General features: G+C 36.4%; 1 long non-coding RNA gene across 1 annotated transcript; it reads left to right on the forward strand.

Moving 5' to 3' along the window:
- The first annotated feature begins 2497 nt into the window (after window positions 1-2497).
- On the forward strand, window positions 2498-4298 carry LOC127144469 (uncharacterized). The gene is made up of 2 exons (XR_007816169.1): window positions 2498-3342; window positions 4054-4298. It is a non-coding gene; the product is annotated as an uncharacterized LOC127144469 (long non-coding RNA).
- The last annotated feature ends 12938 nt before the right edge of the window (window positions 4299-17236 follow it).

The raw sequence follows: 17236 nt of genomic DNA on the forward strand, positions 1-17236 counted from the left end.
TAAGGTCGAAGCGGTGACCAACTGGCCTCGACCGTCTACAGTCAGTGAGATTCGCAGTTTTCTGGGTCTGGCAGGATACTACAGGAGGTTTGTAGGAGACTTCTCACGCATAGCCAGCCCATTGACCCAGTTGACCAGGAAGGGAACCCCTTTTGTCTGGAGCCCAGCATGTGAGAGTAGTTTCCAAGAGCTTAAGCAGAAGCTAGTGACGGCACCAGTCCTGACAGTGCCTGATGGGTCGGGAAGTTTTGTGATCTATAGTGATGCCTCTAAGAAAGGACTGGGAGGTGTCCTGATGCAGCAAGGTAAGGTAGTTGCGTATGCCTCACGCCAGTTGAAGAATCATGAGCGGAACTACCCTACCCACGACTTGGAGTTGGCAGCTGTAGTCTTTGCACTGAAGATATGGAGGCACTATCTGTACGGTGAGAAGATTCAGATTTACACCGACCACAAGAGCCTGAAGTATTTCTTCACTCAGAAGGAGTTGAACATGAGGCAGAGGAGGTGGCTCGAGTTGGTGAAGGACTACGACTGCGAGATCCTGTACCATCCAGGTAAAGCAAATGTAGTGGCTGACGCGCTGAGTAGGAAGGTTGCACATTCAGCAGCGCTAATCACGAAGCAGACCCCCTTACTCAGGGATTTGGAGAGAGCCGAGATTGCAGTCTCAGTAGGTGAGGTTGCCGCACAGTTGGCTCAGTTGACAGTTCAGCCAACCTTGAGGCAAAAGATCATTGCTGCTCAGCTGAGTGATCCTTACTTGGCAGAGAAACGTCGTATGGTAGAGACGGAGCAAGGTGAAGAGTTCTCTATATCCTCTGATGATGGCCTTATGTTTGAGGGACGCCTGTGTGTGCCGGAAGACAGCGCAGTTAAGACAGAGCTTTTGACTGAGGCTCACAGTTCCCCGTTTACCATGCACCCTGGGAGTACGAAGATGTACCAGGACTTAAGGAGTGTCTATTGGTGGAGGGGCATGAAGAGGGATGTAGCAGAGTTCGTCAGTAGGTGCTTGGTGTGCCAGCAGGTGAAGGCACCTAGGCAGCATCCAGCAGGGTTGTTGCAACCCTTGAGTGTGCCAGGGTGGAAGTGGGAGAGTGTGTCGATGGACTTTATCACGGGACTGCCCAAGACCATGAAGGGCTACACGGTGATCTGGGTTGTGGTCGACAGACTCACGAAGACAGCCCACTTCGTGCCAGGGAAATCCACGTACACTGCCAGCAAGTGGGGGCAGTTATACATGACGGAAATAGTAAGACTGCACGGAGTACCAGTATCCATCGTTTCAGACAGGGATGCCCGTTTCACTTCGAAATTTTGGCAAGGGCTCCAACTTGCATTAGGTACGAGGCTGGACTTCAGCACGGCATTCCACCCTCAGACTGATGGTCAGACAGAGAGACTGAACCAGATTTTGGAGGATATGCTGCGGGCCTGTGTGCTAGAGTTTTCAGGAAGTTGGGACTCCCACCTGCATCTAATGGAGTTCGCCTATAATAACAGTTACCAGGCTACCATTGGTATGGCTCCGTTTGAGGCTCTGTATGGCAAGTGCTGTAGATCCCCTGTCTGCTGGGGCGAGGTTGGAGAGCAGAGGATGCTAGGCCCCGAGTTAGTGCAGACTACCAATGCAGCCATACAGAAGATCCGAGCTCGTATGCTGACCGCACAGAGCAGACAGAAGAGTTACGCCGATGTTCGACGTAAGGACCTCGAGTTTGAAGTGGGAGATATGGTCTTTTTGAAGGTAGCACCGATGAAGGGCGTTCTGAGGTTCGAGAAGAAGGGGAAGTTGAGTCCACGTTTCGTGGGGCCATTTGAGATACTGGAACGGATTGGCCCTGTGGCTTATCGTTTGGCCTTGCCCCCATCCCTCTCAGCAGTGCATGACGTATTCCATGTCTCCATGTTGAGGAGGTATGTCGCAGACCCGACGCACATCGTGGACTTCGAGCCCCTACAGGTCAGTGAGAACTTGAGCTACGAGGAGCAGCCTGTCGAGATCTTGGCAAGAGAGGTCAAGAAGCTTCGTAGTCGAGATATTCCACTAGTCAAAGTCCTCTGGCAGAACCATGGAGTTGAAGAGGCCACGTGGGAGAGAGAAGAGGACATAAAGGCCCAGTACCCAGAAATGTTCGAGGATTAGAGCTTTCGAGGACGAAAGCTTTCTAAGGGGGGAAGTATGTAACGCCCCAATGATCTTGTATCCATTTTTCTTAGTATTTTTTTTTTTATTTTATTTTATTTATTTATTTATAATTAAATAATGGAACTTATATCATTAAGATTTGGATTTTTCTTTTTTAAAGTATTAAGTAAACTCCAAATGAAATTATCTTGGTATTTAAGATTTTTATACGTATTTAAAAGTTGAGGGAAAGGAGGGATTTGTTGAGAAATTGGGTGAAATTTTAGAGAGAGAAGGGTGAAACTTGGAATTAATCAAAGAAGAGAAAAGAGGGAAATTATTTTATAAATAAGAAAAGGAAAAGAAAAGGAAAAGAAAAGGAAAAGAAAAGAGAAGAGGGAGAGAAGAAAACCCTAGCCGCGCCGCCGCCGCCGCCGCGAGCCACCGCCGCCGCCGCCGTCGCGAAACCCTAGCCGCCTACCCACGCCACACGCACAGCCGCGCCAGAATTCGTCCAAGCTTCCTCGCACGCCGAAGCCGAGTCGAAGCCGTCCATTCACGCGTCTGCAAGACGACTGGAAGCCGAAGTCACCCCTCGCGCCGCTTCGATCCGAGGCAGATCAGCCGAAACTCGTCGCGTCCCGAAGCCGAGATCCATCTCCACGTCGAAGCCGCGTCGCCAGCCGAACGCGTCTGCAAATCGGAGCCGCGAACGCGCCTACACCCGAGCCGCACCGAAGCCGCGAACGCGCCTGCCTCCAGCCGACGGACGAAACCGAACCCGGAACCACCACCCGCGCGTCCGAACCCGGAACCGCCCGCGCGCCCGAAACCGAAACCCGCGTCCGCGCCACACGTGCCCAGCTCTCCCCGCGTGCAGCCGCGCCGCGCCGTGCGTTCCGCGTAGCCGAGCCGCGCCCCCTCCCTGTAGCAAGCCGAGCCGCACGCGAAGTCCCTGTACCGAGCCGAGCCGCGCCTACGCCAAGCCGAGCCGGTCCTGTCTTCTTCCAGTCGAGCCGCCAAGCCTGTTTTGGCTCCTTCCACCTAAATTTTTGGTAATTTCCAAATTCCCTAGCCTGCCCAGTAATTAAATGAGTTAATTTGGAAATTTAATTAATTTAATTACTTTCCTCAAGAAGCAAATTGGACCAAATAGCTGCTGCAGCTTAGGACTTCCTCAGTAGGAACTCATCTAGCAACATCTCGAGGTAAGAGATTTCTACTACTAGCCCCATGTGAGAATTTGATGTTGCATGTTCCTTCAGTGACATACGATGATGGTTGGGCTTACGATGTATGATAATATTTTATCATGATCTGACGAATGACATGGCCATACTTCGGCATAATATTATAGTAATGAGAACCCTCGAACCATATGTGACTGTATGATAAGACTGATGGACTTATGATGTATGTGACTGTATGATAAGACTGATGGGCTTATGACGTGGGTGACTGTATAATGAGAACTATTAGTGACTGTTTGATGATAGCTGTAGTGGGGGATGAGATGGTGGTTATTTTCTGATGATAATTTGATGACGTATGCATATGTATGTTGGGATTGGGGTATCTGTTAACTTCTCCTATCTGAGTCGTACCTGCATGGGTGTCCTTCGGGATCACCACCTATTTAGGACTGTTAGGCTCGACGGGGCGCCAGTCCAGCATGACTATAGATATGACTCGAGCGACTCGACGGGGTCCTCGCATCCCGACGGTCCTAAGTGTCCCCTGGACACCGAAGACCAGAGTTATGTCCCTACGGGGCGCATGTTGCACGTGTTCGGGAGCGTGCCAGAGATTGGGTACTAGTTTCAGGACTCGATAGGAATGTTAACAGGCACCTAGTGGGACTAGTAGTGGGTCCCTTACTGAGTATTTTTATACTCATTCTCTTCATTTCATGTTTTCAGGTAGAGGACGAGGTAAGGGCAAGGGCAAACTGGCGAGCGACTCGAAGTGAGACCGTGAAGGGCCATAGGGGCTACCGCTTCCGCTTACCTTTATTTCAGATTTTCGCACTTGAGTTCGAGTACTTTCATTATTTACCATCTTTATGTAGATAGGGCCCGCTTAGGGATTTTAAACTTAACTCGTATTTCTACATGTTACTTTAACTATCTTTCATAAATAAATTTGCTAGATTTCTTTGCATTTATTTACACCAGATTTTATGACTTAAACACTGATCCTAGATTTAGTAACCACTTCGATTCAGCATAAAGAGTCGGGTCGTTACACCATAATCCCCCAAATCCTTTTCACACTACTCCTTCACTCTCCCTTCAAATCTTACTGTTTTCTCCTTCAAATCTTCCCGCATTACTCACCCAATTTTCTGTTTTCATCTGCGAAGAGATGCAGGTAGAGATAGAATCTCTTTCTATTTCGCTCAACAATCGGATTACATCGCTGGAGTTATACAGGCAAATCAAATGGTGATTTGAGACCAGACATTGTGGCGGTGACCTTCGTGGAAGCATATTTTTTGCCCCTCGCTCCAATTCCTCCTCCTCTCCATATTTTCCTCTTTCCCCTTACTTTCTTTATTTTCCTCTTTGTTTTCCTCTTTCCCTTCCCCTCTTTATTTCCTATCTCCATCATGATTCATTTTTCTCTCCTTCCTCCTCCTTTTGTTAGTTTATGCTCAACTTTCATAGCTATTATGTAGAACTTGTGTTCTGTTTTGTGTCAAATAAACAATAGTGAAAAAACGAGAGCGTTTAAAATTGCAAGAGCACCTCGAAAACACATATTATCATAACACTACTTGCCATAATCCTACCCCCAAACACATACTATCATAACACTAACCCTTCTATAACCTAACCCTTCCCCCAAACGATCGTTATTTCTTTTCTCTTTACTTTAACCGATTTGCTACTAAACCAGTAACTCATCTAATCTTATAGCGGTGGTGAGACTCGATAGAGGACAATGGTGGTCTCAATAACTTGTGTGCACCCAGTAACATATAGCATCAGACTCAATATTCAAGTCAAGTAGTCAATGAAAAGCTAAAAAATCCCATGAAAACATTTCAAACATGCTTGCTTATATCTTATTTGTTTTCATCTCAAGCTTACTCAGCTTGTTCGTGAAAATTGGAAATCTTTTACTAAATACCTGCCAAATATAAATCATACTTGTTCGAAACTATAAATCATACTTGTTCGAAACACATCTTATTCTTAAACACTTCAAAAATATTTCTAAAGTCATACTCCTGCTTGCTTGAAATTCTTGAATATCTTGATAAAACACGTTTCTATTAATAAATTAGTAATATCAATGAACCTAGCCATTAACTCATACCTAAAACATTTTAAGTCAAATACTTTTAGAAACTTAGAGCTTTTGTGCTAGCTAATAAGTCTTATTAAACTCTTCCTTAATTTGGAACTCAATGTTCACATATTTGCTTATAAGGCTTGTCAATTGTCTAAACTTCAAATTCATGTTTTGGAAACCGTTCATAGAAATCATATTCGGTTTGTAAACTTATAGTCAAGCATATAAATCATTTAAAACATAAATAATGGATTTAGAAATCTTTTCTTTTAAACTCATTTTGTTAGTCACAGTCTTGAGCTAGATCTCCGGTCTGTAGACACCACATATTTTCTCTTGACCTATTATACAAACCAAACCCGAACATTAGAAACTTAGATTTCCTTGTCCTTCCATAATATGCTTAAAATAACGTACTTCATATTAAATACTTAAGATACCGCACAAAAATCTCTTTGAAAACATGCATAATGAAATCATTATTTCAAAACAGTACACACTTATTCAAGGAATCTTGAAATCATGTAAATCATTTTGAAGAAACACTTACCCCACTTGACTACTCAAACCCGAATTACTTCTTTTCTTCTTCTTCTCGTGTAGACACTTTGGCAACACTTCAACACTTAATCTTTTCCTTCTCAAAATTTTAGAATAATAATCCTTAACACCTTCATCCTCTATTTAAACTACTCCTTAAACAAGCTTAATCACCCTTAAGCTCTTGGTAAATTGTCACCTCCTGCTTCTTAGTGGTACACATGTGATCTTATGATTTAACTTAATCATGCTTAATTTAAACCTTACACGTGATCCATTAAGTACATTTAGGAAAATTCTGAAAAGTTTCCTTGTTTCTTCTCGCTAAGTTCCATTTCGCGAAAAACTCTAATCACCTAACCTTTCAAAAGTCTTGTCACATAACCTTTCTGGCGAAGTAACCAACTTCTTCTCGCATAGACCACCCAAGACGCCTATTTTAGGATACTCAGTCAAATTTTTACTTCTAATCTTAACTACGGGTCTTATATAGTGTCAATTGTCAATCGACATCTATGAACGTGTTAATAAAGGCGTTTAACATCAGTTGCATTTTGATGTCGATTTTAAACTAATATTAAAGATGCCAACAATGTCCGTTTAAAACGAACATTATAGAGGTACAATGTTGGTTCTTAACTGACATCTGTGAATATGTTATTAAAGCTTTCAAATGTCGGTTTTTCTTGGATGTCACTTTTTAACTGACATTATAATGTCTAACAATGCCATTTGAAAACTGACATTACCACATTGTCCAATCCATTTTTAATGACGATCAAATACTTGAAAATCGACATAAAATGTGTTGCTATATATTGTATAAGCGTGTGCAAATCAATAATATCTCTTCTTTTTCAAGAAACAATATCTCTTTTATTCTATACAACACAACTCTCAACAAACACAAAAAATTATCTCTTTCACAACAAAAAAAAGTGAAAAATGGTTTAAATTGTAACCTATTAGCAAATTACATTGATCATCATATACCAAAAAACTTTCAAAATCTAATGAATAAGGGAGTTGTCCAAAAATATATAAGGAAGATATGCTCACTTAAGTACATAAAATAAATAATTAAAAATAAATGAATCATACCAACAAGAAACTAAACAAACTATATAAAACTTATATTTAATTTACACAAACTACCAAAACATGGAGGAGTTAGAATCGTACAACTTAGACAACCAACAAGTACTAAATTCCTAGAATTAAAAGAATCTAATTTTCAAGTTATAAAGAGAATTATGGGAGGAAGATATCATTTACAAAACAATATCTAAAATTAAATACCAATAATTTAATCAATATCTAAAATTAAATACCAATAATTTAATCAATGTCAATTAAAAATGTTACCATTATTATCTTCATTTCTTTTTCTTCCAAATACCCGATAGAAGATTTAACAATATGTATATCTTGCCATAATGATTCCAGGATATTGGGAATTTTCATTTTCTCATTTCCATCGTAATCAATATCCAGATAACAATTACCGTATCCTACCAACGATAGCTAACAAGTAAAAATAAAAAATAAAAATAAAAATAAAACAGATGCTTGTGGACATGATTTTCTCACTTTCTAGTACAAACTAGAGATACCTAGATCTAAGTCGTAGACTACCAGATATACGAATCTTGCAAAAGAATTCCAAGAAACAACAGAGGTCAATCAGTGAAGATTAAAATCTGTGGTCATACCATGTAAGCACCAAGATTACGTCTAGCATTTAGAATGACAGGTTAACTATCAGAATTGTAGCAGCAGATGATAGAGATCCTTAAGAAAAAAAAAAAAAAAAATGAAAATTGGCTACTCAATACAATCTATCTAATTAGGCAATTAATATTATGACGTATGGGTATTGTAATTCTATTGATAATATACCCAGTCCCATCTTAATTGTGCACAATTTTCAATACGCTTAACATTTATAAACAAAACAACTAAACGCAAAAAAAGCAAAGATCTTCCCATTAACGCACACCAATCTAAATCGTTCATAATTTACGGGGGAGAAAAATCAATACAATAAATTGGTTTCTCACCCGCAAGAGCAAAATTCGCAATGCGCTCACCGTTCTTCATGTTGGGCAATTCTTAATTAAACAACTTTCAACCGACACTATCAGTCTGCAAAAAACTATGATAACTGCCTCGCAATTGCTCCCTCTGTAATCAAACACAAACAACCTCAATTACACTAGCCCAAAACCAAACATCAAACATCAAACATCAAATCAATTGCAAAATGTCATAATTTGGAAGTGCAATTCAAACTACGACCATAACGAAATAATCATAAATTAAAAAACAAGAATGGAAACAACAACAACAATAAGGAAAACCGTTGAATTGGAGAAAGTAACAAACGGTCATACCAATGAGTGGATTTGACCACACAGATCGGAGAGATCGTCGAAGAAAGAGAAGGAATTATTTTATTTTTTCACAAAATTTTCAGATTTAGGGTTTAACTCAAAGAATGGAAGGAAAAAATGAAAAAAAAGGAAATGAAAGTGTAAGAAGCAGCAATTAAAAAGGACATCAATCCACCGGAATGTTAATTTAAATAGATTGACCTTCAACAACGATTGGAATTTAACGACTAAGATTTTATACAGAGAAGTGTTTCTTTTGAAACATGGTATGTTTCTATTTTTAGATGTACACCATTTTTCCTTCTTGCAGACTCCACCTCGGGCAACACCGCTCTTACTGCAACGTAAACATGTCTGCCAAAGCCGTTGAAAGCTACAGCGCAGTGCTGGCTGAAGTCGCAACGTCGAACAATAAATGAAATGCCACAGCAGCGACATCAAGAAGATCAAGAGCATTTTCGCAGATCGTAGTTGATATTTTTGCAAATCGTACAAAGAGAGAGGTTGAGGCAAATCGAAGAAAGAAGAGCGACCATGTCACCCCCTCCCAGATCACCTACTCTCCATCCGAGAGACAACGTGAAGTCAATTGACATTGTTTCTCTTCTGAACGAAACCAGATAACCCTTAACCTTGAACCTTTAACTAATAAGCAACCAAAAGCAAAACAACAGAACTGATATACAAAACTTAGATGCAGCCCATCTTTTAAACCATTTCTCATAGACAAGTCTTACTTGGACATTTAAAAAAGTTACATTTCCATGTATATTAAAGATCCACCTAGAAACATTCTAACTCTAAACAATGTAATCCACGGACTCCAATATTAAGCATAAAATACTCTAACAACTTATTTTAATTTATTGACTCGGTAGCAGCAAGCTTAGCACTCGAAGATGCACAATCTATACCTAAAAAGAGGGAATACATTTTGAAAGGTTAAGTCGAAAGACATAGTGAGCGATAGTTTTATAAACATATTTTCATAAACAGTTTAGTATGGTCTGGGTAGGCCTTAATTGACGCAAGAGATTTATATAAGCATGCTAATTTAGTTGAGTTAAAGCTTTAGTATAAAACTTTGAATATGTTTGAGTCTATAATAAGATGTCTTTAGTTGATAGCAACCTTAGAGGGGAAATTGACCTGTGCACAGAGGTTATGTGATGAAGGTATCCAGTAGATGCCTAGAGTTTCCATCATATAGACTATGTTGAGATGAGGTGGCATGCCCCACCCTATACGTGTCCTTAAACTTGCTATGCGATACGCAACTTGACTTGCAGCCCTGATGCCTCAAGTGAAATGCAAGAATCCTCACTGTAATAGTACCCCTAAAATTAAGATAATTTTGGAGTTAATTATCTTAGTTTTGTTTAACTAGATTTAATTTATTAGGCGTTATTTTGAATTCATTTAGTGAGAATTCATTCATGTTGGAAACTCTAGGCATTCAAAATGACGTCCAATATATTAAATGTAGTTAAACAAAACTAAGATAATTAACTCCAAAATTATCTTAATTTTGAGGCGTTACAATCTTCCCTCCTTTAAAAAACTTTTGTCTTCAAAAGTTCTAATATTCAAACAACTCGGGTTACCGGGTTCTCATATCTTAATTAATAACAATTTCCACCAAACTCCATAATCTTTAATTAATTATACACATACTACAAGAAATTTGACCTTTAATGTCGGTTTAAAACCGATATCTTTGCAAGCGCTAGTAAAGACCTTTAATGTTGGTTGGGCTTTAACGTCGGTTTATAACCAGTATCTTTAATGGTGTTATTGAAGACCTTTAATGTCGGATCTAAACGGACATTAAAGATGCCTTTAATGTTGTTTCTAAACCGACATTAAAGATGCCTTTAATGTCGTTTCTATACCAACATTAAAAGCTTCTTTAATGCCAGTTTAAAAACAACATATTTGCCTTGTTCTAGGCCCATTTTTTCAAATTTATTTTTATTAAATCGTTTCATTGTTGTCCATTTTTTATAAACTGACATTAAGTCCATGTATATAAATATTTTTCCTCACTCCAACAAATCTATAGAATTAATATTATTTTAGAAACTATAATATTTGTCTTTTACATTTGTATACACAAAATGAAATTTTAATAGTGTTTATACATACATCTACAACAGAACATGAAACAAGATCCTATTACAAGACTTAAACAAGAAATTCTAAACGTCTTCTCAGTCTTCAACCTTTAACAATAGCCTGACTATCTACCGTATAATCGCTTCGCTTTCAACCCGATATGTCTTTAATGATCCTACAAACAATATCAAAATAAACCATTTAATTTGACTACTAAAACATTCAAAAATTTCTTTATAGTGACTAAAAGGACATTGAAATGGACTTAAATAGCACATCTTCACAAAAAACAGTTAAAACATAATATATGAAAAGGTAACTACCCTATGTTTGAGCATTAGTCTCCTGAGTTTTGATGAAAACGGCTTTCTCAAAAGCTTCCTTTGTACTATCTGTAGGTCAGTCATTAGAATAAGCTACATCAAAATTCTAGATTAAGTAGCCTACTAAAAAAGTTTCACATAGATTCTAATAGAGCAGATGCTATGAAAATCAACAAAATACTACCTTATCATTTTCAATTCTCGTTCAAAAACTCTAATTCATCATTATTTTTTTATGAATCGCATTAATTCCTAAACGCACGCTTTATTTGGTTCTTTCCATCAGCAAACATTTGGTCATTAACTTTCATGTTGAAACTATTAACTTATCAAGCATAAAAGCATGTTTCTTTCAAAATAAAATCCAATGTCACAACAAAGTTCCATAAAATCAAACACACCACCGAAGGGAGCAGTCACTTCAATACCATATGAAAAAAAGAAGACGTTTGAGTAAGAAGTAAAGAAGAAAGCTACATTCTTCATATACAATTCTACTAGGTTTCCTTGTGAGGGTAGACACATCATATATAATATCGGAACGCTCAAAGAACACAATTGTACAAAAAGGAAAAATTACAGAATCTATAGAACGGGTCCTTTTAAGTAAGCAGTCAAGGAAAAGGCAATATTTCTCGAGACAAGTTTGAGGAAAACAGATCCTGCTCAAGTTGTTAACAAATAGACAATATTCTCTAAATAAGTTTAGATTCTCATTGAATTTCACAGCCCTACCTTTCAAAAAGTAAAGTATTGAATCATATACTCGTATACAAATTTCTGAGCAAACCATAGTATAAACATGATTGAATACTATACAATGAGTGAATGAGATTATAAATTGAAAGAAAAAAATGAGAGTACAAACTATAAGGAATGTAAATTTTGTTATAGTGAGATTGTTTTAGATTATCTTCATTGGCTAGATGTGAATATAAATTTTCGTGATTTGACTGTAATCCCCATCCAAAGTCCATCTGTAAGATTGACATCACATAACTTTGTCTAGCAAGCTTAAGCATAAAGATTAGAAGTTATACTTTTGTCAGGTCTGATATGGATGCTTCTCCCACCGTTTCAATGCATACACACTACCAGCCAAAAGTGAACAAACCAATGGCAGCAAATGCTATTATCATTGAATTTTCAATGCGCCGGTAATAGCCTCTCAACGGTAATAAGACACAAATATCATCTCTGCAATTTCTTATCTTAAAAAAAAACAAGAGGTCATAATGGACCTTGAACCAAACATATCAAGCCTAATAACATGTAATCTGGATTCCTTGTTCTTTTCATTAGGCTTAGTATAACATGTATGCATTTTCAAATTGATAAAATAAACCTGTCTTCATCTAGACTTTCAAACACATCGAATATCTCCACTAACTTTAGTTATGGTAAGATCAAAAAAAATGAAACTCTAGCATATTTTTTCCTACAATTTCTTAAATTTTCAGAAAGGCACTTCATGGTAAACAAATTAGATTTAGACACAGGAATATATTCTTAGGAAACCTAAGGCCCATAACTAAATTCTCATAAAACATGCCCATTCTTTTTAAAACAAATAAGTTGCTTTTGAATGATGGAGGTATACATCAACTCTTGTCGACACCAATGCGAGCTCCATCACTCTTAAGAGTTCAATTGAAGGTAAAATTGCATATCATCAACAGAACAAACAAAATTGCCATTGTAAAACTAGTGTGCAATCAATAGCTGATGTATGCATAATTACATTTCTGCAGATGCTATCATAAAGTAAAAAACACTACCATAGTCCTTAATTTTGCAAGTGAAGGTAAAATTAAACCTAAACAGGCATGAAATATGGAAAGTAGCATCACCAAAACTCCAAGCTCCTGCACATTATAGACAAATAGATCAAGCAGTAGAACATCAAGGTCTTTATTATTCTAAATTCTCAAAAACCTAAAAACATGTGTCATATATAACTTACCTGATAATCAACAGCAACAATTGACCTCACAAGCCCTGATATTGCAAAGCAATATACTAAGCAATCTTCAGTCCGAAAGGGATGATGTTCCACTCATAAGCCATGGAAACAATGAGTATAGAAGTTATAGACATCACTAGAGTTACAACATCTGATATGACGAATGCTGTAAATGGTTTATTCTGTGAGAAAATGGGAATGAAGGAGTTTTTATAAAATCAAATACTTCCTTTAGTGGAAGATCCTGGACAAGAAAATTCTGTATGCGTTCAACAACTTGATAGGCTAATGTCTCCATTAGAGCCTTTCTGTAAAGGGTTAATTACAAAAGCTAAGTAATTAAAGTAGAAGTTTATGAAATTTTGGAATTAGTTTCGTTATCTAAATTTAATTTTAGTTTTGTTATCTAAATTTTGTGGATGAAATTTTTAAAAGAGGGGAACAATTGTAAGATCCATACCTAAGTTAGAAGGTTAAATTTTTTGTCAAGTGTAAAAAGAGGTGTTTTGGACCAAAGGTTGTGAAGAGAAGTTCAGGCTTGGCGATGAAGAAAGACTACAAATTAAGGCAATTAAGTTAGGCCATGAGAAAGGTAAAGCGGCAAGACTTTTGAAGGTTAAGTGTTGTTACGCGATTAAGATGTTTTGCAAGATGAAAAATTAGGCGAGAAGAGTAAGCCAGAAATTTTCTATGTTTTGCAATGAACCACGTGTAGAGATTAAGTTAAGCATGCTTAAATTAAACCTAAGACTACACATGCACCACTAAGAGTAGGAGCTGACAAGTTGTTAAGAGTTTAAGCATGATTAAGCTTGTTTAAGGAGTAGTATAAGTAGAGGATGGGATCAGAATGTTAAGGATGACTATTCTGAAATTTTGAAGAGAAAAGATTAATTGTTGAAGTGCTGCCAAAATGTCTACCCGAGAAGAAGAAGAAGAGAAGCAGTTCGGGTTGAGTAACCAAGTAGAGGATGACTATTCTTCCAAATGTGTTAAGATTAAAAGCTTTCTTATAAAGTTTTTACTAATTTGAAGCTATGATTTGTCTATAAATGTTTCCAAAGAGATGTATAAGAAAAGCTTATGCTATGTTTCAAAGTATGTTTTATGTGTTTCAATGTTTATGATATGGTGTTCAAACCATTAGTCTAATTTCAATCAATAGCTAATTGTTATATGCACATAAGGAGTAAAGGCAGTCAAGCAGAAAAGACTGAATGGTGGAGTGAAGCTAGCCAATGTAGAAAAGGATTGCATTGTGTTTAGAGCCCTGAGCAACAAGATCGAATCATAATATTCTTGGATGTTGTTGTTACAGTAGTCTAAAAGAGACTTCGCATGGAGAATGATTTGGGATTCTTGGGGAAAGGAATGATTCTAGCCTAATGTAAGTTTATCCGAAATGCTGAGTGTATATGATTTGTTATGCGAAATGATATGTTTATATGAAAATGTGAATTTATGTGATTTGATGTTGATGAAATGATGTTTACAAAAGATATTTCGGAAAAAGGATTTCTTAAAACGTCACTAAGTCTTTTGACTTATATTTTTAAGTTTTACTCCCCAGGCTACCAGACATTAAGGCCAAAGTAAGGAAAAGGTGAGGGGCTTACTAAGCCAGAAGAAGCTGCCAAAGCGTTTAGCTTTATTTTATTGTTGTTTATGTAATTTTGTTGTGTATTGCAAAGTGTTTTTTATGTAATTTCATTGAATGTTGTAAGGTGTTGTAATAGGCATACTCCTACTAAAACATCATACCCTTAAATTATCGTTCATAATAATGAATTTAATTTAGTGCGCTAAGATCCATATTTCACAAAATTTCAAGTCAGCTTTGGCATGACACTCAAAACAAAGTTATTAAGGTATCAACAACCTTATCTATTACATCACATGTAACTCTTAGAACGTTTATGAGACAAAAGATATCACATATCAATGCATGTTAAAACAGTCTCATCATATACCATTAAGTCGAAAATCGCTTTGACAGTCTAATTAAGTCTAACCATGTTCAAGTGTATAACTATCACCATTACTTCATCTTGCCTAACTCAGATAACCAAACACACGTCCACTTTGGTGGAACCTATATCAAAGTGATCCGAGCTTCGACAATTCCTAACACATGGAAGGTATACGGCTTATATATTATGTTTTAATGTGAAAAATAAGTATATGAAAATTATCTCATAATTACATATGATAACATAAATAAAACATAATATATATATATATATATATATAAAATGCATTTCATCAAACACAATTAATAACTTAAAACAATTTTAAGGCTCTATGATTGGGAAGGACAATAGTCCTGCCCAAAACAGTTTAAACAATTTCCATAACAATTTAAACCACATTTACAAATCAATTTTGTTACTCATCAAAAATTTTAGATCTCATCTAAACATGTGAACAAAGAACAAGTATATATAGAACAAAATCATTTAATCGGACACATACATTGCATATCTCATATTAAATCTAAATTCATATATCTCATTCAATAAACATGAAAAGAATTAACATCATATATTAACCGAACAATTTGGTTCCAAACATAATAGACTAATCGAATATAAAACAAATATTCGCATCGATCCAAGAAATTCACAAATCTTAATTTTGTTAAACAAAATCGATTGAGGTAGCCAGATAGACGAAGCATGATATTAAACGACTAGAAGAATCAAAATTCTCATATCAATATGGCATAGCAATCCCTAATCTTAAAAACATATTTGAATTTAATTATTTATACAAAGCAACCTGGCTCTGATATCACTATTGGAAAATGATCTAGGGCTGGATGAAGAGGAAATAACATAAAAAACAACTTCTCTCTCCCTTAGGTTGTAAACAACCAGTGCATAAACAATTAAATCACAAATAAACATACCTCTGTGTCGATGTTCCAAATTCAAATTTCCTTGTTTTAATAAGGATGATCCTCCAAATTCGTATGACCAAAATGCTGCAAAATCACGAATGTTCTCTGACAGTATCCACACACAAACTGAAAATTCGACTCCTCGAATTCGACTCTGCTAGAACCTCACAAAGTGAGAATTTTGACTCTCTCTATTCTCTCTTTGTTGAGAATGAATATTATGTTTTTGCTTGGATGTAAAATAAGAGCGCTAAGATCTTATTTATAGGCTTTCCAGGGTTTCATAATAGGTTAAGGATTCCTAAAAAGCTTTCAATTCTCCAATTGGGCTTATTAATTTCGTCTCGTAATAAGTTTTCAATTCTCTAATTGAACTTATTAGTTATGTTTCATAATAGGATTTCAATTCTCCAATTAGATTTATTAATTGCCCAACCTAAAGATAAATTCGACCAAGTTCTTTCGTGTGTAACCTATTAGGTTAATTTAATATGGCAATAGGGTCATAGCTCGTCTTATGGCCCATAAGTCATAATTAGTCTCTAGCAAGATATTATGGCTACCTATATTAAATTAAGTCGGTGATCCAATATAACATAATATAATTATTGCTTTAATCCTTTTACCACATGATATCCTTAATTTAATATAAGGCATGGACAAAGTCACCTTATCTAATTCAATTGCTTTCTTGATCAATAAGCATATTGACAAATAACCTTATTAATTCATTTATAGCACAACCATGCATTTTCACAGTCATGCTTAATCGAGGGACCCAAAGATATCTCTCCATAATAATAGGGATAAATTCCATCTGGTTTAATCAGTCTCAACTACATAATTCACAACGTATTTGAGTATAACCTTTATAATTATCTGGTTAAAGATAACGTTTGATTGCATCATAATAGATTAGTTCTTATGTTTGACACTATGATAATCTTAGGTCTAAGGATCAAAACAATCAATTATTTGAGATTATTTATGACACATTTTCATGTAATAATCTCAAAATAGGTCAGTGATACTCTTATTCTCTAATAAGAAAATATGATTACAATATGTCTTTACATATATAATCTTCCTATAATTATCAATTGTAACTCATAGTAATCTTAATTTATTATTGTTCCCACAATAATAATCGATCAGGGACATTTAGAATATATTAATATATTCATGGATATTATTATACAATAACATACAATTGAATAATAATGACAATAATAACTTTTATTAAATAATTAAAAAATAAACCAATTATCCATAAAATTATTATAGAGCACAATAAAAAAATAAAATAATCTTATAAGTAAAGGTCTCTTATCAAGCACTTATCATGAACTTAAACTACTTTTAATACTTCAAAAAGATGACCAATAAAGAAGTGACAGAAAGATAGTGAATAAAGATGCAAAAATGGAAACTAAAGAAGGCGACCCAAGCCACATAATGCCTTTCTTAGCTCTTTTACAAGTTAGCGGAATGGTTGGGAGTTTCTCTATCTAATATTACTCTAAGCTCTCACTCAAAAGTTAACTGGAGAAAAGGAAAAGAGGGAAACAACTT

This window comes from Cucumis melo, chromosome 12 (genome assembly GCF_025177605.1).
Source record: "Cucumis melo cultivar AY chromosome 12, USDA_Cmelo_AY_1.0, whole genome shotgun sequence".
Taxonomy (NCBI): Eukaryota; Viridiplantae; Streptophyta; class Magnoliopsida; order Cucurbitales; family Cucurbitaceae; genus Cucumis; species Cucumis melo.